At 44.3% G+C, this 23,855-nt stretch overlaps 1 long non-coding RNA gene across 1 annotated transcript; it reads left to right on the top strand.

Annotated features, from left to right (window-relative positions):
- The first annotated feature begins 350 nt into the window (after positions 1–350).
- On the top strand, positions 351–20,818 carry LOC124272695. The gene is made up of 3 exons (XR_006897404.1): positions 351–445; positions 18,875–19,030; positions 20,539–20,818. It is a non-coding gene; the product is annotated as an uncharacterized LOC124272695 (long non-coding RNA).
- Positions 20,819–23,855: the final 3,037 nt, after the last annotated feature.

Below are 23,855 nucleotides of genomic sequence, written 5' to 3' on the forward strand. Positions count from 1 at the left end.
TACTCTCTCCCACCCCCATCCAAACACTGACTCCCCAGTTACTCTCTCCCACCCCGATCCAAACACTGACTCCCCAGTTACTCTCTCCCAACTCCCCGTAGCTCAACTCCATGCTACCCCACCCACAAAAACATAAAAACACAAACCGCCCCCTTTCCCAAATCATCCCTCCTTACCCCATACCCCATCCCCTCTTCCAGTTGGGTTCTATATGCTTACTACAAAGTGAGCCATCATTTGGAGAACTACTCGAAGTTAGGTCAATTTATAAATAAACCCACGATGGATTTCCAATGTGCCACGTGTATGTTTTCCCACAATTCTCCGGTGTACAGCAATCCGATCAGTTTTCAGCATTATTTATTCACGTCCGGAATGTATTGTAAATGAGGACATCGTGGGGAAACCTGTGTTCTGGCCGTGAAAACATATGATACTCCAACAGGTGAGCCCCGTCTGTCCCCGAGGACCTACACCTGGATACACCTGTCACCTGGGTACATGCTCCTATTGTTAAAATATTGAAGGTATATGAATTAAAATTCAAACGCAATATAGACTTGTCATTTTAATAGTGCTGCTCATTTTGCCGCAGTGTGCATCTCCCGGCCATCGGCCACGCCTGTATCGATCTATTCCGCGGATATTCAAGCGTGCTCGTTAGACAGATCATCCAAGACACCAGACGAGGGCGTCCATGTTCAGTTCACCGCATGAGAGAGTGAATGAGTGAGTGAGTGAGTGAGTATGGCGTCCATGTTCAGTTCACCGCATGAGAGAGTGAGTGAGTTTGGTTTAACGCCGCTTTTACCAATATTCCAGCAATATCACGGTGGGGGACACCAGAAATCGGCTTCACACTTTGTATCCATGTGAAGAATCGGCGTGAAACGCGAATGCTTTAACCACTGGGCTACCCCACCGCCCCCCACATAGGAGAAGGTGGTGTTATATTACGGGAACATTAAACTGTTCTCACTCACTCACTCACTCACTCTCTCACTCACTCACCCACTCACACTCACTCACTCACTCAGCTAGGTGCTCCTTGTCAGATACATACCAGTCTGAACACGTCCATGATGTCATGGTTCCAAATATCCGGTCTCTGATCCCTGTATCGAAATAAAATCTCGTGTTACAACCAGATCTTGTTATTGGTTGTACTACTAAGCAAACACCTCTTGCAGCGACTTAAGCGCGGATACCACACATATCGTTGTTTATGTATTGGAATCTGTCAACAAATAGTGCTGGTTTAACGTTGGTGCCACGTCATCCGGGCTGGTTGTTGACCGTCCCGGTGCGGGCGTTGAACCGATTACATTACAGTGCTTACGGCCAAGTATTACTCGGTCATCTGGAAGTACTGTAATACTGACTGCACAAGAACACATCGTATCGGAGCTGGGTTTGCTCTCTCGTCAAACTGGGCTGGGGTCACTGTGAGGTTAGAGGTGCCGTGATGTCGGGAATACAAGGAAGTGATGACGGGCTAGGGTCACTATGAGGTTGGAGTTGCTGTGGTGTCGGGAATACAAGGAAGTGATGACGGGCTAGGGTCACTATGAGGTTAGAGGTGCTGTGGTGTCGGGAATACAAGGAAGTGATGACGGGATAGGGTCACTGTGAGGTTAGAGGTGCTGTGATGTCGGCAATACAAGGAAGTGATGACGGGCTAGGGTCACTGTGAGGTTAGAAGTGCTGTGGTGTCGGGAATATAAGGAAGTGATGACGGGCTGGGGTCACTGTGAGGTTAGAGGTGCTGTGATGTCGGGAATACAAGGAAGTGATGACGGGCTGGGGTCACTGTGAGGTTAGAGGTGCTGAAATGTCGGGAATATAAGGAAGTGATGACAGGCTGGGGTCACTGTGAGGTTAGAGGTGCTGAAATGTCGGGAATATAAGGAAGTGATGACGGGCTGGGGTCACTGTGAGGTTAGAGGTGCTGTGATGTCGGGAATACAAGGAAGTGATGACGGGCTGGGGTCACTGTGAGGTTAGAGGTGCCGTGAGGTCGGGAATATAAGGAAGTGATGACAGGCTGGGGTCACTATGAGGTTAGAGGTGCTGTGATGTCGGGAATATAAGGAAGTGATGACGGGCTGGGGTCACTGTGAGGGTAGAGGTGCTGTGATGTCGGGAATATAAGGAAGTGATGACGGGCTAGGGTCACTATGAGGTTAGAAGTGCTGTGGTGTCGGGAATACAAGGAAGTGATGACAGGCTGGGGTCACTGTGAGGGTAGAGGTGCTGTAATGTCGGGAATACAAGGAAGTGATGACAGGCTGGGGTCACTATGAGGTTAGAGGTGCTGTAACATCGGGAATACAAGGAAGTGATGACGGATTCTGGATGGGTGGCACTATGAGTGGAAAGGACAGTGAGTGGACGAATGTTGTTGACTATTTGCCAGGAAATCCAGTGGTTGACAAAATGCACAACGTTCCCCGCCGCCGGGGTACAACAGCCATCCAATCCTCATTTATCGGCTGTGACCACCTGCGTTGAGAATTAAGTATTTATACTGACGAGTCCCCTGGGGTTTAAGCACTTAAAACTCCCTTGCCTCTCATTTGCTTCCATGACGATAAATGCATGTACATGTATATTGTATTAGTAACGATCCCGGAGTCTGAGATGAGAGTGTTTGATTCTTATCACAACAATGCAAAGTTGCAGTCGATAAAAATATGTTTTTAAAAGAGCTGAAATGAACTCAGTCTTGATGTAGTGATGTAGTGGTACTGTGTCATTAGAGATGAAGGTACTTGATGCTACTTATAATGGGGCCTTTTAATGCTGGTCGCTAAATCACTCTTTGATCAAGGAGCTAAAAGTACACACAACCTTCTTTCATACGAATCAATTTCTCCTTGAATACAGCCCAAGATACACATACTTCAACCTCTGCCCATCTCTTGCAGTCTGAACTTGAACATCTGCTCATCTATCTCTGTCTGAACAGCAACCTCTGCTCTGGTCACCTCTCCGGCCCTGTCTGAACTAAAACATCTGCTCACCTCTCTCTGTCTGAACAGCAACCTCTGCTCACATCTCTGAGTAACTGGAACTTAGGTACCATCTGTGTTTTTCCATGGACCTCCACTCAGCTCAATGTGTCCGAGAGAGAACCTTTGCTGACCTCATTGTGTCTGATATCAGGGTCCTTCGGGCATACTATTTGTGAGATATTATACAAATATTGGTATATTCAGCCCTAGGGGCCACTAGACCACGCTGACGCCCCTCTCCGGCCCCGACCACCCCTTCCCCTACCCCTACTCCCCAGAAACCAAGTAAATACGAGTTGTCTGTAAGGACGGTTTCTCTCAATACAAAGTGTTGACACAGGACCTGGCGTGTTTGTCAATGTTGTGGGTGTAGTCTGTGTCACATCCACGTCTTCCCAGGACGTCACGTGACCCTGCAGACAATGATGAAAATATAGAGAGAGTAGATTAATAGATCAGTCGCCATGACAACCAGAAACAGTATGGATGTTTGTGGACGTAAAAGTGCAACCGTAATCGTAGCATCGATGGTATAAGGCTTTATTAAAGTACATCAGAGACAAGCGGTAACTACTGCACTGTAATCGTAGCATCGATGGTATAAGGCTTTATTAAAGTACATCAGAGACAAGGGGTAACTACTGCACTGTAATCGTAGCATCGATGGTATAAGGCTTTATTAAAGTACTTCAGAGACAAGGGGTAACTACTGCACTGTAATCGTAGCATCGATGGTATAAGGCTTTATTAAAGTACATCAGAGACAAGGGGTAACTACTGCACTGTAATCGTAGCATCGATGGTATAAGGCTTTATTAAAGTACTTCAGAGACAAGGGGTAACTACTGCACTGTAATCGTAGCATCGATGGTATAAGGCTTTATTAAAGTACTTCAGAGACAAGGGTAACTACTGCACTGTAATCGTGCATCGATGGTAAGGCTTCGTAGCATCGATGGTATAAGGCTTTATTAAAGTACTTCAGAGACAGAAGGGGTAACTACTGCACTGTAATCGTAGCATCGATGGTATAAGGCTTTATTAAAGTACTTCAGAGACAAGGGTAACTACTGCACTGTAATCGTAGCATCGATGGTATAAGACAAGCGGTAACTTTACTGTAATCGTAGCATCGATGGTATAAGGCTTTATTAAAGTACTTCAGAGGGTAACTACTGCACTGTAATCGTAGCATCGATGGTATAAGGCTTTATTAAAGTACTTCAGAGAGCAAGGGGTAACTACTGCACTGTAATCGTACTGCACTATAATCGTAGCATCGATGGTATAAGGCTTTATTAAAGTACTTCAGAGACAAGGGGTAACTACTGCACTGTAATCGTAGCATCGATGGTATAAGGCTTTATTAAAGTACTTCAGAGACAAGGGGTAACTACTGCACTGTAATCGTAGCATCGATGGTATAAGGCTTAGCATTAAAGTACTTTCAGAGACAAGGGGTAACTACTACTGCACTGTAATCGTAGCATCGATGGTATAAGGCTTTATTAAAGTACTTCAGAGACAAGGGTAACTACGTAATCGTAGCATCGATGGTATAAGGCTTTATTAAAGTACTTCAGAGACAAGGGGTAACTACTGCACTGTAATCGTAGCATCGATGGTATAAGGCTTTATTAAAGTACTTCAGAGACAAGGGTAACTACTGCACTGTAATCGTAGCATCGATGGTATAAGGCTTTATTAAAGTACATCAGAGACAAGGGGTAACTACTGCACTGTAATCGTAGCATCGATGGTATAAGGCTTTATTAAAGTACATCAGAGACAAGGGGTAACTACTGCACTGTAATCGTAGCATCGATGGTATAAGGCTTTATTAAAGTACATCAGAGACAAGCGGTAACTACTGCACTGTAATCGTAGCATCGATGGTATAAGGCTTTATTAAAGTACATCAGAGACAAGGGGTAACTACTGCACTGTAATCGTAGCATCGATGGTATAAGGCTTTATTAAAGTACATCAGAGACAAGGGGTAACTACTGCACTGTAATCGTAGCATCGATGGTATAAGGCTTTATTAAAGTACTTCAGAGAGGGGGTAACTACTGCACTGTAATCGTAGCATCGATGGTATAAGGCTTTATTAAAGTACTTCAGAGACAAGGTTGTTATTTATTTGTTGTTTAACGCAGCGAACCCCCAACTTTATTACGACGATCTGGTAACTACTGCACTATAATCGTAGCATCGATGGTATAAGGCTTTATTAAAGTACATCAGACACACCACACAAGGGGTAACTACTGCACACTATACACACAATACACACATCACACTATACACACAATGCACACATCACACAATGCACACATCACACTATGCACACAATACACACATCACACTATACACACAATACACACATCACACTATACACAGTACAGGTATTTGAGAGTCAATTACATGCATCAAGCAACAGCGCACCTGACCACCCAATCCAAGAATGGGTCGCTGACCGGATCTTCGTGGGTCCACCACGGATGGAACGCGTCATTGTTTCATCGGCATTCTAGAAGTTGGTGAGTTAAATATGAAACATACAACGTATGGATGACAACTTCTTGTTAATTACGGTGTAAGAATCTACATCGAGACGTCGCTCTTTGCAATAAGCGAGAAGTTGTCGTCCATAAAGTTGTATGTTTCATTAGTAACATGCTGGGTAGACTGTGTCTGTGTTAGACTGTGTCTGTGTTAGACTGTGTCTGTGTTAGACTGTGTCTGTGTTAGACTGTGTCTGTGTTAGACTGTGTCTGTGTTAGACTGTGTCTGTGTTAGACTGTGTCTGTGTTAGACTGTGTCTGTGGTAGACTGTGTCTGTGTTAGACTGTGTCTGTGGTAGACTGTGTCTGTGGTAGACTGTGTCTGTGGTAGACTGTGTCTGTGTTAGACTGTGTCTGTGTTAGACTGTGTCTGTGGTAGACTGTGTCTGTGTAAGACTGTCTGTGGTAGACTGTGTCTGTGTTAGACTGTGTCTGTGGTAGACTGTGTCTGTGGTAGACTGTGTCTGTGTTAGACTGTGTCTGTGGTAGACTGTGTCTGTGTTAGACTGTGTCTGTGGTAGACTGTGTCTGTGGTAGACTGTGTCTGTGTTAGACTGTGTCTGTGTTAGTGGTAGACTGTGTCTGTGGTAGACTGTGTCTGTGTTAGACTGTGTCTGTGGTAGACTGTGTCTGTGTTAGACTGTGTCTGTGGTAGACTGTGTCTGTGGTAGACTGTGTCTGTGGTAGACTGTGTCTGTGGTAGACTGTGTCTGTGGTAGACTGTGTCTGTGGTAGACTGTGTCTGTGGTAGACTGTGTCTGTGGTAGACTGTGTCTGTGTGTTAGACTGTGTCTGTGGTAGACTGTGTCTGTGTTAGACTGTGTCTGTGGTAGACTGTGTCTGTGTTAGACTGTGTCTGTGTTAGACTGTGTCTGTGGTAGACTGTGTCTGTGTTAGACTGTGTCTGTGGTAGACTGTGTCTGTGTTAGACTGTGTCTGTGTTAGACTGTGTCTGTGGTAGACTGTGTCTGTGGTAGACTGTGTCTGTGTTAGACTGTGTCTGTGGTAGACTGTGTCTGTGTTAGACTGTGTCTGTGGTAGACTGTGTCTGTGTTAGACTGTGTCTGTGTTAGACTGTGTCTGTGGTAGACTGTGTCTGTGGTAGACTGTGTCTGTGGTAGACTGTGTCTGTGGTAGACTGTGTCTGTGTTAGACTGTGTCTGTGTTAGACTGTGTCTGTGGTAGACTGTGTCTGTGGTAGACTGTGTCTGTGGTAGACTGTGTCTGTGGTAGACTGTGTCTGTGTTAGACTGTGTCTGTGGTAGACTGTGTCTGTGGTAGACTGTGTCTGTGGTAGACTGTGTCTGTGGTAGACTGTGTCTGTGGTAGACTGTGTCTGTGGTAGACTGTGTCTGTGTTAGACTGTGTCTGTGTTAGACTGTGTCTGTGGTAGACTGTGTCTGTGGTAGACTGTGTCTGTGTTAGACTGTGTCTGTGGTAGACTGTGTCTGTGGTAGACTGTGTCTGTGGTAGACTGTGTCTGTGTTAGACTGTGTCTGTGGTAGACTGTGTCTGTGGTAGACCGTGTCTGTGTTAGACTGTCTGTGGTAGACTGTGTCTGTGGTAGACTGTGTCTGTGTTAGACTGTGTCTGTGGTAGACTGTGTCTGTGGTAGACTGTGTCTGTGTTAGACTGTGTCTGTGTTAGACTGTGTCTGTGTTAGACTGTGTCTGTGGTAGACTGTGTCTGTGGTAGACTGTGTCTGTGTTAGACTGTGTCTGTGGTAGACTGTGTCTGTGTTAGACTGTGTCTGTGGTAGACTGTGTCTGTGGTAGACTGTGTCTGTGTTAGACTGTGTCTGTGTGGTAGACTGTGTCTGTGGTAGACTGTGTCTGTGGTAGACTGTGTCTGTGGTAGACTGTGTCTGTGGTAGACTGTGTCTGTGGTAGACTGTGTCTGTGTTAGACTGTGTCTGTGGTAGACTGTGTCTGTGGTAGACTGTGTCTGTGGTAGACTGTGTCTGTGTTAGACTGTGTCTGTGTTAGACTGTGTCTGTGGTAGACTGTGTCTGTGGTAGACTGTGTCTGTGTTAGACTGTGTCTGTGGTGGTAGACTGTGTCTGTGGTAGACTGTGTCTGTGGTAGACTGTGTCTGTGTTAGACTGTGTCTGTGGTAGACTGTGTCTGTGTTAGACTGTGTCTGTGTTAGACTGTGTCTGTGGTAGACTGTGTCTGTGTTAGACTGTCTGTGGTAGACTGTGTCTGTGTTAGACTGTGTCTGTGGTAGACTGTGTCTGTGGTAGACTGTGTCTGTGTTAGACTGTGTCTGTGGTAGACTGTGTCTGTGTTAGACTGTGTCTGTGGTAGACTGTGTCTGTGGTAGACTGTGTCTGTGTTAGACTGTGTAGTGGTAGACTGTGTCTGTGGTAGACTGTGTCTGTGGTAGACTGTGTCTGTGGTAGACTGTGTCTGTGGTAGACTGTGTCTGTGTTAGACTGTGTCTGTGGTAGACTGTGTCTGTGTTAGACTGTGTCTGTGGTAGACTGTGTCTGTGGTAGACTGTGTCTGTGTTAGACTGTGTCTGTGGTAGACTGTGTCTGTGGTATACTGTGTCTGTGGTAGACTGTGTCTGTGGTAGACTGTGTCTGTGGTAGACTGTGTCTGTGTTAGACTGTGTCTGTGGTAGACTGTGTCTGTGTTAGACTGTGTCTGTGTTAGACTGTGTCTGTGTTAGACTGTGTCTGTGTTAGACTGTGTCTGTGTTAGACTGTGTCTGTGGTAGACTGTGTCTGTGTTAGACTGTGTCTGTGGTAGACTGTGTCTGTGGTAGACTGTGTCTGTGGTAGACTGTGTCTGTGTTAGACTGTGTCTGTGGTCTGTGTCTGTGTTAGACTGTGTCTGTGGTAGACTGTGTCTGTGTTAGACTGTGTCTGTGGTAGACTGTGTCTGTGGTAGACTGTGTCTGTGGTAGACTGTGTCTGTGGTAGACTGTGTCTGTGTTAGACTGTGTCTGTGGTAGACTGTGTCTGTGGTAGACTGTGTCTGTGGTAGACTGTGTCTGTGGTAGACTGTGTCTGTGTTAGACTGTGTCTGTGGTAGACTGTGTCTGTGGTAGACTGTGTCTGTGGTAGACTGTGTCTGTGTTAGACTGTGTCTGTGGTGGTAGACTGTGTCTGTGGTAGACTGTGTCTGTGTTAGACTGTGTCTGTGTTAGACTGTGTCTGTGTTAGACTGTGTCTGTGGTAGACTGTGTCTGTGGTAGACTGTGTCTGCAAGTAGACTGTGTCTGTGGTAGACTGTGTCTGTGGTAGACTGTGTCTGTGTTAGACTGTGTCTGTGGTAGACTGTGTCTGTGGTAGACTGTGGTAGACCGTGTCTGTGTTAGACTGTCTGTGGTAGACTGTGTCTGTGGTAGACTGTGTCTGTGTTAGACTGTGTCTGTGGTAGACTGTGTCTGTGGTAGACTGTGTCTGTGTTAGACTGTGTCTGTGTTAGACTGTGTCTGTGGTAGACTGTGTCTGTGGTAGACTGTGTCTGTGGTAGACTGTGTCTGTGGTAGACTGTGTCTGTGGTAGACTGTGTCTGTGTTAGACTGTGTCTGTGTTAGACTGTGTCTGTGGTAGACTGTGTCTGTGGTAGACTGTGTCTGTGTTAGACTGTGTCTGTGTTAGACTGTGTCTGTGGTAGACTGTGTCTGTGGTAGACTGTGTCTGTGTTAGACTGTGTCTGTGTTAGACTGTGTCTGTGGTAGACTGTGTCTGTGTCTGTGGTAGACTGTGTCTGTGTTAGACTGTGTCTGTGGTAGACTGTGTCTGTGGTAGACTGTGTCTGTGGTAGACTGTGTAGACTGTGGTGTTAGACTGTGTCTGTGGTAGACTGTGTCTGTGGTAGACTGTGTCTGTGGTAGACTGTGTCTGTGGTAGACTGTGTCTGTGTTAGACTGTGTCTGTGGTAGACTGTGTCTGTGGTAGACTGTGACTGTGTCTGTGGTAGACTGTGTCTGTGTTAGACTGTGTCTGTGGTAGACTGTGTCTGTGGTAGACTGTGTCTGTGGTAGACTGTGTCTGTGGTAGACTGTGTCTGTGTTAGACTGTGTCTGTGGTAGACTGTGTCTGTGTTAGACTGTGTCTGTGGTAGACTGTGTCTGTGCTGTGTTAGACTGTGTCTGTGTTAGACTGTGTCTGTGGTAGACTGTGTCTGTGGTAGACTGTGTCTGTGTCTGTGTCTGCAAGTAGACTGTGTCTGTGGTAGACTGTGTCTGTGGTAGACTGTGTCTGTGTTAGACTGTGTCTGTGGTAGACTGTGTCTGTGGTAGACTGTGTCTGTGGTAGACTGTGTCTTGTGGTAGTCTGTGACTGTGTCTGTGGTAGACTGTGTCTGTGGTAGACTGTGTCTAGACTGTGTCTGTGGTAGACTGTGTCTGTGGTAGACTGTGTCTGTGGTAGACTGTGTCTGTGTTAGACTGTGTCTGTGGTAGACTGTGTCTGTGGTAGACTGTGTCTGTGGTAGACTGTGTCTGTGTTAGACTGTGTCTGTGGTAGACTGTGTCTGTGTTAGACTGTGTCTGTGTTATGTAGGCACAGAGAAAACTCAACAGTCAGCATCTAACCATATCAGAACGTCCTGGTATTTCTACAACCCAAGTACGTGTCAGTGACGAGAGTCGGGTGTGATTGGTGACCTCCTTCCTGAGAACTCGTTTGTCACTCCAACTGTCCGGGATCCCTACTAGGGGCCGGTATATGAATAAAAGGGACCAAACCATTTCCGTGTTGTCCATCACAGACACTTGCAAAGCCAAGTCAATTGTCCACCTAAATCGACCGCACTGCATATGGTACAGTTCAAGGCCATTTTCAAATCCTCGAATACTTCTGGAAGGGTTAAACCACATCCCCTCACTCATGCTCTGAGTGTATGCCAGTTCGTCGGGATTATATTCTGAGTAAAGCAGAATAATTAAAACTAACGTATGTTCAGAAGTTTGTTCACTGCCATTCACCGCATGTGATCGCCAACTGTTGCCTCGAGCACGTAGGTATGGTGTTAAAACTGCTTTGTTAAATCTCATATTGTACTTGACAACAGCTGCAGTTGGGATACTAATGATTAGGAAATACATCGCGTTACAGAATCTATGCAAACTTGATTGTCTCTGTTTTGAATAAACTACTGTCATAACCTTATAGTGACAGTAAGAGTAATGTCCATCTGCGCTAATGACACTGCGACTGTTGGCGACCTCTGTTGACATTGTGTTCTGCGAGTATATTAAAAAGTTACCTGAAACAAGCAATGAGATGTCTTCAATTAGCATGGCTCACTGATCAGACATATGACGCACAAACGTTTATGAATATAACTTAAACTCGTTGACGTGAAATTGGAGCATATAAGACAGAAACCAGTCAACAGTATCGAGCTCACAAGTAAACAAAAGCAAAACGTTCCTAATTCGTTGTCATCACATAATATTTGTCGAAGCAATGATAGAAAATGTGTAATGATTAAACGTGTCGTGTCTCTGTATTTTCAAAATGGCGGACATGTAGCAGACTTGTACGTTTAGAATATCGTAGTTGTTTCTTTTTTTAAGCTGTGTTGTTGGTATGAAGAATAGATTTGATGGGTGGGTGGTAGTAACCATATTGTTTCTTCCGAAACTAGGCACTCGCCCGTTAGGACTTGGTCAGTGGATGACAGATGACCTACTGAGGAGGCTAAACAAACATTTGGGGTTCATATTACGGACGATAGGGTTCATAAAACAGTTGAACTTGTGAACGTTGAGCAAGGTCCGCATACAACACTGCTTGCTGATCACAGTTTGGACGGATCACCCTCATATAACACTTTTAGTTGGTCCCCATTAGAGATAGATAAACCTCGTTAAAACACTTGTGTAAGGAACCCGCAACTCTCATTATAACACGTATCTGCTCCTGTAAGAACAAAAGACTTTCACTATAATGAGTGGGTTCTCATTGTGACTAATAAAGTCACGTGAGACAATGCCATACCCCTAACTATTCATGTCTCACGTGTCAGTTTCACACACTGATGTCATGCCAGTTTGTCACACCGATCGCACATCGTGACTACAACAAAGTGGTTCCCGGAAAACAGTGAGGAACGAACCGAGCCCCAGTTACATTGTTCTAGATCACATCCTGCCTCTATGTGCGTGTATAACAAATCCTGCAGCCTTGTAGTCAGTCAACTAGTCTGTCTCACAGTCCCTGAACCACATTAATTTCCCTACTGCCAAGTCCCCTCTGCAGTGCTAAAGCCCTAAATAAAGCAAGTCTAGATTTCCTCAGGTTCTGAATCTCTGGTCTCCCTATAGGGCTCGTTTTCAATATAAATGGGCTTGTTTGTTACTATCAAAATTATATATATTCAGAGACTAAGCCTTAGTCTATCAGTCAACTTGCATCCAGTCACTGTTGAACTGTTCAAATTCTCATTTAAACCATTCACACGGATATTTCAACTTATTAATATTTTATTAGAGTCGCACCTCGGGTAGGTGTCGAAACACTTACATACGTACTTCTCGGTTAGTTGTGGAAACACTTACGTACTCTCGGGTAGGTGTGGATGCACTTACGTACGTACTTCTCGGGCAGTTGTGGAAGCACTTACGTACTCTCGGGTAGGTGTGGATGCACTTACGTACTTTCTCCTCGGGTAGGTGTGAAAACATTTAAATATGTACTTCTCGGGAGGACATACGTACTCTCGGATAAGTGTGGAAGTACATACGTATTTCTCGGGTAGATGCGGGAGGACATACGTACTCTCGGATAAGTGTGGAAGTACATACGTATTTCTCGGGTAGATGCGGGAGGACATACGTACTCTCGGATAAGTGTGGAAGTACATACGTACTTCTCGGGTAGATGCGGGTGGACATACATACTCTCGGATAAGTGTGGAAGTACATACGTACTTCTGGGGTAGATGAGGGAGGACCTACGTACTCTCGGATAAGTGTGGAAGTACATACGTATTTCTCGGGTAGATGTGGGTGGACATACATACTCTCGGATAAGTGTGGAAGTACATACGTATTTCTCGGGTAGATGCGGGAGGACATACGTACTCTCGGATAAGTGTGGAAGTACATACGTACTTCTCGGGTAGATGCGGGTGGACATACATACTCTCGGATAAGTGGATAAGTGCTTCTCGGGTAGATGCGGGAGGACATACGTACTCTCGGATAAGTGTGGAAGGTCGGGTAGATGAGGGAGGACAACGTATTTCTCGGGTAGATGCGGGAGGACATACATACTCTCGGATAAGTGTGGAAGTACATACGTATTTCTCGGGTAGATGCGGGAGGACATACGTACTCTCGGATAAGTGTGGAAGTACATACGTATTTCTCGGGTAGATGCGGGTGGACATACATACTCTCGGATGGAAGTACATACGTATTTCTCGGGTAGTGTGGGAGTACATCTCGTGGAAGTACATTCTCGGGTAGATGTGGGTGGACATACATACTCTCGGATAAGTGTGGAAGTACATACGTATTTCTCGGGTAGATGCGGGAGGACATACATACTCTCGGATAAGTGTGGAAGTACATACGTATTTCTCGGGTAGATGTGGGTGGACATACATACTCTCGGATAAGTGTGGAAGTACATACGTATTTCTCGGGTAGATGTGGGTGGACATACATACTCTCGGATAAGTGTGGAAGTACATACGTATTTCTCGGGTAGATGCGGGAGGACATACATACTCTCGGATAAGTGTGGAAGTACATACGTGTTTCTCGAATAGGTGTGGAAGTATATGTAAAATTTATATACAACCGCAACCGAGACACTTTCAGCGTACTGTGCCCGTTGATAAGATAAGATGGTAATTTTCTCGAAATTGGACTTCCTCTACATGGACTGAGACGAGAATCGTACATTGATCAATGTGACGTGTAGGTAGTCAGAAACGTTCTGACAATCTGCTATTGTTATTTGTATTTTTGGTTTCCATGGTGACGAAGAGAATAGTTGATGAGAACCGCCGTAATTTGTGTCAGTTATGGCGTCACGAGGGACAGAACCTATGGCAATTTCTGCTGAATTTATCAATGAGTGACAAACATCTGTACCCTTCCCAAACATATTCTAAAAATAATGAGCCAGTGTGTGCAACGAATAGACAAACAGAGAAAATGATACAGATTTTATACAGGTTCAGTTTTCCGAACACAGCGTTTATCTTCACGCCTCATTTACATTGCTTGTGTTCATCAAGACACTTTATGGTGACAAAGACCACTTGTGATTTAATCTAAAATGTTTGAGGAACCCGGGGATTAATGCAAGGAAGGATAATACCACAGAACAGCTAAACAAATATCTGAGGACATCCCACTATGGGTCACGTAACAACGGCCATTTGTCCAACCAATCGCCACTAGATCAGGAAGGTGGATCAGTTGGAATGTGTTTCTGATGCACCCTGGAAAGGTGTAACACGAGGTATTCCGAGCGACACTTCGGGGCTATACGATCCAGTCCGTCATAGTGGCGTTAAAGGGTTCACACAGCTCGTGGGACATATAAATAGCCTGTGTACTAACACAGAGAGTGCTGTTGGGAAAACTACCTACCTTCGTCTGAAAACAACGCAGAAAAACACCGGTGTTACTCACAACGTTCAACATTTCACTCTGTAAACGTTCATCACTTCCCTGACTGTGTCAATATCGGCGGTGTTACCTGGATTATACGTAAGAAATAGTTCGACAAAAGTATAGCATGTCCACGGCAGCTGTTATTTCATTGGTCGTTCAAGGGTCTCTCATCCACCTGGATGTCCTCAGATTTTTGTTTTTTGTTTGTTTGTTGAACGCCACACTCAGCAATATTCCAGCCACATTGCGGCGTTCTGTAAATAATCGAGTCTGAGACAGATAATCCAGTGATCAACATTATGAGCTTCGATCTACGCAACAGGGGTACGATGTGTCAACCAAGTCAGCGAGCCTGACCTCCAAATTACGTTAGTCGCCTTTTAAGACAAGCATGGGTTACTGAAGACCAATTCTAATCCGGACTAGTGGAAGAGAGACCTAAGACATGATTTTAATGACATCTACATTACACTACCCTGCACTACGCTACACCACAACACTACACAACTACACAACACTACACAAGTCTGTACCATACTAGCTTACACTAACCTACACAAGACCTCACGGGACTACACACGTATACTACAGAAATCTACACTGTACATATCACTGGTGAACATTACACTGGCCCACACTACAAATCACAGGTCTCTAACTACTGTACACTAAACTACACCACGCCACGCCACGCCACGCCACGCCACGCCACGCCACGCCACGCCACGCCACGCCACACCACACCACACACAACGCTTGTTCATATTACATAATACTCAATCTCACAAAGTGATCAATTCCGTGAAAACATTGACCACGATCACTTTCAGGTGTATTTGGCATTTCATTTCGGTAGTATATTACCGTAGATAAGCCGAATTTCGACGACCAGCTTCCGTCAAACTTTTTTTCTGGTGACCAGTAAGAAAACGACATCGTATCGTTTTGTGTATGTCTGGTGTATCAGGTATTACAGGTGTATCAGGTATTCCAGGTGTATCAGGTATTCCAGGTGTATCAGGTATTTCAGGTGTATCGGGTATTTCAGGTGTATCAGGTATTCCAGATGTATCGGGTATTCCAGGTGCACTAGGTATTTCAGGTGTATCGGGTATTCAAAATGTACCCGGTATTACAGATGTATGAGGTATGTCAGGTGTGTCGGTAATTCCAGGTGTATCAGATAGTTCAGGTGTTTTAGGAATGTCAGGTGTATCACGACGTCATGGACCAGGTTGCAGACGTTTACTATTCCTGGGAAGCCCAGTAGCGCGTCAGCGAAGTTACCAGGACGAATCTGGATTAAAACACATGACCACTTGACGACGCTGCTGCTAAGGGGCACAACTCTGCATAGCAAGTTTTGCCAGATTAATTCTCGTGGTCATGCGAGTCCCAATAAGTCACAGACAACATTTCAACCGTTAAACAAATTCTGAAACATTACACCTCAAACAAATATTCAGATCAAACAGGACGAGAACCTAATCGATGATATCACAATACCAGCTTGTGGAACTGTATATATTGGCATTGTTCCATGAGTCTGTGTATTTGCATAAAGTATCAGTAGTCGGTGATGTATGATGGAGGCTGACATTACCAACTGTCCGACAGCATCCCGTACGTCGAGCATGTTATATCACCAATACAGTGCCGACATTGCCTCTAGTGTTACATTAACGCGGGCATCCCGACGTGTAGTGATAGACCAGGTCGTGTAGTGATAGACTAGACCAAGACGTGAAGTGATAGACTAGACCAGGACGTGTAGTGATAGACCAGGACGTGTAGTGATAGACCAGGACGTGTAGTGATAGACCAGTACGTGTAGTGTTATATCACGGCGTATAGTGTTACATTACAGCATGTAGTGTTATATCACGGCGTATAGCGTCAGATCAGGACGTGTATCGATAGACCAGGTCGTGTAGTGTTATATCACGGCGTATAGTGTTACATTACAGCGTATAGTGTTACATTACAGCATGTAGTGTTATATCACGGCGTATAGCGTCAGATCAGTACGTGTAGTGTTATATCAAGGCGTACAGCGTCAGATCAGGACGTGTAGTGATAGACCAGGTCGTGTAGTGTTATATCACGGCGTATAGCGTCAGATCAGGACGTGTAGTGTCAGACCCGTACGTGTAGTGTTATATCACGGCATATAGTGTCAGATCAGGACGTGTAGTGATAGACCAGTACGTGTAGTGTTATATCACGGCGTATAGCGTCAGATCAGGACGTGTAGTGATAGACCCGTACGTGTAGTGTTATATCACGGCGTATAGTGTCAGATCAGGACGTGTAGTGATAGACCCGTACGTGTAGTGTTATATCACGGCGTATAGCGTCAGATCAGGACGTGTAGTGATAGACCCGTACGTGTAGTGTTATATCACGGCGTATAGCGTCAGATCAGGACGTGTAGTGTCAGACCCGTACGTGTAGTGTTATATCACGGCGTATAGTGTCAGATCAGGACGTGTAGTGATAGACCAGTACGTGTAGTGTTATATCACGGCGTATAGCGTCAGATCAGGACGTGTAGTGTCAGACCCGTACGTGTAGAGAGAGAGAGAGAGTGTGTAGTGTTATATCACGGCGTACAGTGTTACATTACAGCATGTAGAGTTATATCATGGCGTATAGTGTTACATTAAAGCATGCAGTGTTATATCACGGCCAAAAGTGTTACATTACAGCATGTAGTGTTATACCACGGCGTACAGTGTTACATTACAGCATGCAGTGCTAAATCACGCGTATAGTGTCAGATCATGACGTGTAGTGTTATAGCATGTACTGTTATATTACGACTTACAATGTTATATTACAGCATGTAGTGTTATATCACGGCGTACAATGTTATATTACAGCATGTACTGTTATATCACGGCGTACAGTGTTATATTACAACATGTAGTGTTATATCATGGCGTACAGTGTTATATTACAGCATGTAGTGTTATATCACGGCGTACAGTGTTACATTACAGCATGTAGTGTTATATCACGGCGTATAGTGTCAGATCAGGACGTGTAGTGATAGACCAGGACGTGTAGTGTTATATCACGGCGTACAGTGTTACATTACAGCACGCAGTGCTAAATCACGCGTATAGTGTCAGATCATGACGTGTAGTGGTATAGCATGTACTGTTATATTACGACTTACAATGTTATATTACAGCATGTAGTGTTATATCACGGCGTACAATGTTATATTACAGCAGGTACTAGTTATAGACCAGTACAGTGTAGTGTTATATCACGGCGTGTAGTGTCAGATCAGGACGTATAGTGATAGACCAGAACGTGTAGTGTTATATCACGGCGTACAGTGTTACATTACAGCATGCAGTGCTAAATCGTACGCGTACAATGTTAGATCAGGACGTGTAGTGATAGACCAGTACGTGTAGTGTTATATCACGGCGTATAGTGTTACATTACAGCATGTAGTGTTATATCACGGCGTATAGTATCAGACCCGTACGTGTAGTGTTATATCACGGCGTATAGTGTCAGATCATGACGTGTAGTGTTACATTACAGCATGTAGTGCTAAATCACGTTATATTACGACTTACAATGTTATATTATAGCATGTAGTGTTATATCACGGCGTATAATATGAGACCAGAACGTGTAGTGTTATATCACGGCGTACAGTGTTACATTACAGCATGTAGTGTTATATCATGGCGTACAGTGTTATATTACAGCATGTAGCGTTATATCACGGCGTATAGTGTCAGACCAGAACGTGTAGTGTTATATCACGGCATACAGTGTTACATTACAGCATATTACAGCAGTGTTATATCATGGCGTACAGTGTTATATTACAGCATGTAGCGTTATATCACGGTGTATACTGTCAGACCAGTACGTGTAGTGTTATATCACGGCGTACAGTGTTATATTACGGCATACAGTGTTATATAACGGTGTATAGTGTTATATTACAGCATGTAGCGTTATATCTTGGCATACAGTGTTATATTACAGCATGTAGTGTTATATCACGGCGTATACTGTCAGGCAGTAAGTGTAGTGTTATATCACGGCGTACAGTGTTATATTACGGCAGAGAGAGAGAGAGAGAGAGAGAGAGAGAGAGAGAGAGAGAGAGAGAGAGAGAGAGAGAGAGAGAGAGAGGTGGGATGGGGGGTGTATTTTGCTTTGTGAATATAGTATGTATAATGTATTTAATTACTATGTACAGTGTGTTTTCCGGATGGTTCGTTGTGCGTATATAATGTGTAGTATATATGGTGTGCGTCTTTTCTATCGTGACATAATCGTCACAGAGAAGACAGCTGCGTCATCAGCAGTCATTGTTTCAGGGCCACCAAAGATGCATAGATGCCGTGAGCAATTGTTGATGTAACGACTAATGTCCTTTCATATGGACTTAACTGTGACGCATGCAGTGACTGCTGTTTTAACTGCATATAATCGATATTGTCTACAGCTAACCCACGTGTCAGACGGAACCAGCTAGCTGTTGGCATTCTGTCCTTGTCTGACAAACAGACACCAGGCGTACTCTAAGGACGACCGCATCCCGTTCTCACCCCTTCATTTTCAGTATTTACTCTCAGCTCTGAAATTAGCAGAACTGGAAATTCTTGAATATTCAAAGGTTCCATTGTGGACTTGTATTTATATATTAATCATTATTTATTTCAGCAACTGCAGATGCTAGTTTCAGGTAGATCTGCTACTCTCAAGCTACGACAGCTGTTTCCACTATGGTTGACAGCGTATGCGTGGAGTGGGATTATCTAACTGGGCGACAGCTACACAGTGATCTATCACCAAAGCTGTTGTCCGTGTTATCGAATGGTAAGAGCAGGCCTACACAATTTTACTGGGATAGACATTGCACTGAATAACCCGCCAGTCCGTCTTCCAAGCTTTCTCCCCGTTCCACATACAGACATCTTCCCCTTCCCTAAAGGAACCTTGTTAAGGGACCGTTCCTAATTTATGGCTAGGGGGGCTGATGATGATTTTTATGGAGAAGCACGTACAATGTGAATGCCCACCCCCTAAAATTTATGTACAAAATATGTGACCCCCCTGCATGTCATATACAAAATCAATGACCCCCCATCCCCTTCCCATAATTTCTAAGCATAATTTTAAACATAACTTTATGTACAAAATTGCTGACTCCTCCGTAGCTCCCAGAACAAAATGCCCCCTTCAAAATCATCATTACCCACTAGCGATAAGTTATGAACGGTCGCTAATCAATGTTTGAAGCCCATTTCTGGGGTCTCCCAAAGTGATATGGATGGAATATTGCTGGAATATTGCTAAATGCGGTCTAAAACCACACTCCTTCACTGACTGACTAAAAGACCTTAGTCACCTCTTCCACCCGTTCTGACTTGGTTGACACCTGTCATCGTATCCCACGTGCGTAGATCGATGTTCATGATGCTGATCACTGGATTGTCTGGTCCAGACTCGATTATTTACAGACCGCCGCCATATAGCTGGAATATTGCTGAGTGTGGCATCAAACAACAAACCAACCAGCTCCCACCCGTTAATGAATATTTCTCCTCATTCAACTCCTTCACCCTATGTAATCCAACCACGTGCATTCATCACATGCTAGCAAACCCTTGTCGTCAGCTCATTCAAAGCATAGTTTACCCAATGCACTTCCGTCACATGAATTCACGCATTCAAAACAACTTCACACCATTTCAGCACTTTGCCAAATTCATCAATAAGTGACACATATGTACAAATACCAGTTCATCGGGGTTACTACCGTTTATCGTGTGTTCAATTTATAAACTGTTCACTTTGTCAGTCGTGAATATGATGCAACCATACACTCACAAGGAAATATTACCGAGACATCGGTGTAAACCCGACTGAAGTAGGCCTATAGTAATTACGACCGTCTCGGGGCTCTAAACACTATAGTATTTGTCCATAACATATTTATGTAATCTTAGAAGGCCCTTAATCCCCATCCATCCCACGCCCTTCCGACACTAACGCACGCACGCACGCACTCATCTGTGACCCCTACGACAAATGCCAACCCAAGCAGACGACCAACTCACCGCTCCGCTCGCACCCCGGCCCATGTTTACCGATAGCTTTTGTGAATTGAGTCTGTGATTGCGCAGAAAGGTGGTCCCCATTCAACCGTATCTTGCTACCTGAACTGAATATTCGACATCAGTAACAGGTGTGTGTCCTCGGTAGTGTCCTCGACTCAAGCAACTATAACGCTGACTTGCTTCAAATGACTATCCCAGCAACACCCATTAAGTTTAAGTTTCATATTTGATTTTCAAATAGGGGTTTCTACCTTCCTGACACAGAAAACCAAGAGCCCCATCGTCTACCGCCTGATGTTACAGTATTACTGGGCCTTTCAATGGAGATGTTTGTAGAAGCCGACCGAGGCTAGATAAGACCTTGTCCTCAAGCTGACAGTCACAAGCTGCTGTCCGTGGCGTTATCCTTGGTAGTTTTCCGTGTTGCGAAATGTCCCCCGGACTTGCGACAATATTTCGTTCTTATCTGTAACGCGAGTCTCACAACGTGGACTAATGTACTTCTGGGACACGAGTTGACCGAATAAAGAAAGTACACAAGTCATGTGACACAAGTATGTGAGTGAGTGTATGAGGTAGTGAGTGAGGTAATGAGCGAGTGAGGTAGTGAGTGAAGTAGTGAGTGAGTGAGTGAGGTAGTGAGTGAAGTAGTGAGTGAGTGAGTAGGTGCGCCAGCGAGCGGGTTGAGTTGGGTTTGGTTTGGTTTGGCTGTTGTTGCACTCAGCACTGTTCCAGCTATATGGTGCCGGTCTGTATATAACTGAGCCTAGACCAGACAATCCAGTGCTCAACATTATGAGCATCGATCTACGTAATTGGGATGTCATGTGTCAACCAAGTCAGCGAGTCTGACCATCCGATCCCGTTAGTCGCCTCTCACGACAAGCATGGGTTGCTGAAGACCGATTCTAACCCGGATCTTCAGGGGTGGGTTGGGTCGGGTGAGGTGAGGTGAGGTGAGGTGAGGTGAGGTGAGGTGAGTTGAGTTATAGTGAGAGGCAGGAACGGGCGGTGTAACACAAGACAACTATTTACTACAAAGCATGCAACTTAACGGCTAACAACTTTACGTTTATGGTATAGTCTCGGTGCTTTTAGCTCGACAACAGTGTAAATATTCACATCGAGTCGAAGCTATGCAATAAACAAGACGTTAGTATCCATGATGTTGCATGCTTCCTTATCTACCAACTCCTAGAATACCGGTCAAACAATCAACTATTGATGAATAATAGCATCCGGGCAGCGTACACCGCTGTTACAGACGCTTTGTCATCATGAACTGTGCATAAACAAACCCTAGTAGCTGCCTTGATACTTAATTTGTACAGACTCAAATAAAGGCGAGAATTTATGGATGTCAACTTCTTTACTTTTTTGGGACACGATGTTTCGGAGTATATCCTTGCTCCTTCATCGGGTAATTGGATGAGTTTGTTTGAACATATTTTATTCAGTGTTGAAATGGATTGGGCACAAGTTATGTAACTTATTACCGCCCGCTCCCATCAGAAACATGAACAATAATGAACAATAAAGATTGGACGTAATGGATGGACATAATAATATTGAGACATATTATTGGTTAATTGAAGCGCTTACTTCGTACAATGTATTTATGCACATGTCTAAAGATATTTTCATTGATAGTATTTGGCAGAGCAGGGTTGCCGTAAAGAATGGTATCAATGTCTAATTGAACTTTTTGATAGTTCAAAGTCTTTCTTCAGATCAAAACGGCAACTGACAAATTTTGGACATTTTAAGAAGAAATGAGTAAGAATATACTACGAAACGTGGTGTCCGACAAAATACAGCTGACATCCATATATTCTCCCCTTTATGTGTATCACGTCTAAACGCCGTTCAAAGACTCTAGCCTTCAATAGTACATAAACTAGCATTTAAACTCCGACTGCAACAAACATTAATTATATTCAAGGACAAAGAAGTTGTTTACGACAGAAAACGTTAGCTATTTAATTGATTATGTCACGTTTTACCTGTATGCCAACCAATACCGTTACGTCTCGATAGACTGAATATACACATCCAAGCAGACAAGTGATATATGATATCATACTTATCTGTGCATAACACTGGGGTATTGTGAGTGTTTTGTTTGTGGGCCAGGAAAGCTCTTAAAACGCCTAAAATATGTGGCAAGGTCAATGTGAATGGAGCAACGGAGGGCGTAGATTGCCGTGCATGTCGCACGAGTAATATTGAAGTTAGTAGAATATAATCTAAGACCTCTTTGGACAAAGCACTCCCAACATTCCGTCTCCAAGGGCCCACTCAGCAACTTGTTTAGTTGTTTAAAATTGTTTTAATTAAACTTTTAACTTATATATTTATTCTTATTCATTAAACATTTAATGAAGAGTTATTAAGATTAGTTTGGGGTTGTTCACTAAAAATATATTCGAAAGTAAAGCGGATAAATTACATTCACTAAACACTTGCACGCTAACTTGGCAAGTACCTCCTCCTTAAGAAAAGAAAAACTGCACCCAAAATATCTTCACGGATACTCGACAGTTCAAATATTATCAAAATAATACAATCTATGTCCTATGTTTTTACAATGCCCCTGTGTGTTTATGGCTCACAATGTCACTGACACTGGGTTATGTTTTGTTTGAGGTCAGGAGGAACACTACCTTCCTCACAAACCAGGATGATATATTAAAATTAGTAAAATGAACAATGTTTAAATTGTGTGTAATTACTCACTACACCCATTAAGGGTAGGTATCCCATACTATTAATACAATCCTGGGCCCATATCCACAAGTTTGAGTTTGAGTTGTGGGTTTTTACGATCACCGAAGACGGTGACATGGTGGACAGGCGACAGAACGGAACCGGAAGTCGGTGTAAGGAGAATCCATACGAAGCAAAACGAACCCCACAACCCCTTCAGCAGCAACCTCCGCAAACCCGACCCCTTTCAAACAGCACACACACACACACACACACACTGTCTTTATTCAACAGAATCAGGCCCCATCCCTACAGACGCTCTCCCTCTCTCTTTCTCTCTCCTGACAAAGTGTAGTCTTAACAACTAACTCACCACCACCACCCATCTTTTTCTCTCCCCCCTCTGTCCTTTTCTTTTACCCCCCCACCCCCCACCCCCTCTCCAGGAACAATGTGCACTGTGTATACGTGCATGTGTGTGTGTGGAGTGTGCGTAGGTATATATCAACACTCCACGAACAATATATACTGTGTGTACACAGTACGTTACACACACGCACGCACATGTACGCACGTACACACACACATTCTTACCCTCGTCCCTGTCCCCTTTTCCCGCCACAAACTGTGAGGGGAGACTAACGGGATCGTGTGATCAGGTTTGCTGGCTTGGTGAATGCAATACATCACGTACATAGATGTTCATGATGTCAGCCGCCGTGATGTTGCTGGAATATTCCTAAAAGCGGCGTAAAACCAAACTCAGTCAGTCAGTCATGATGTCAGTCACTGGATTGTCTGGTCCAGACTTGACAGCTTATAGACCTCTGTCGTTCGGGTGGAACATTGCTAAACGGCTTTAAACAACAAAGTGA

This window comes from Haliotis rubra, unplaced genomic scaffold, assembly GCF_003918875.1.
Source record: "Haliotis rubra isolate DU_JTF1 unplaced genomic scaffold, ASM391887v1 Scf172, whole genome shotgun sequence".
Taxonomy (NCBI): Eukaryota; Metazoa; Mollusca; class Gastropoda; order Lepetellida; family Haliotidae; genus Haliotis; species Haliotis rubra.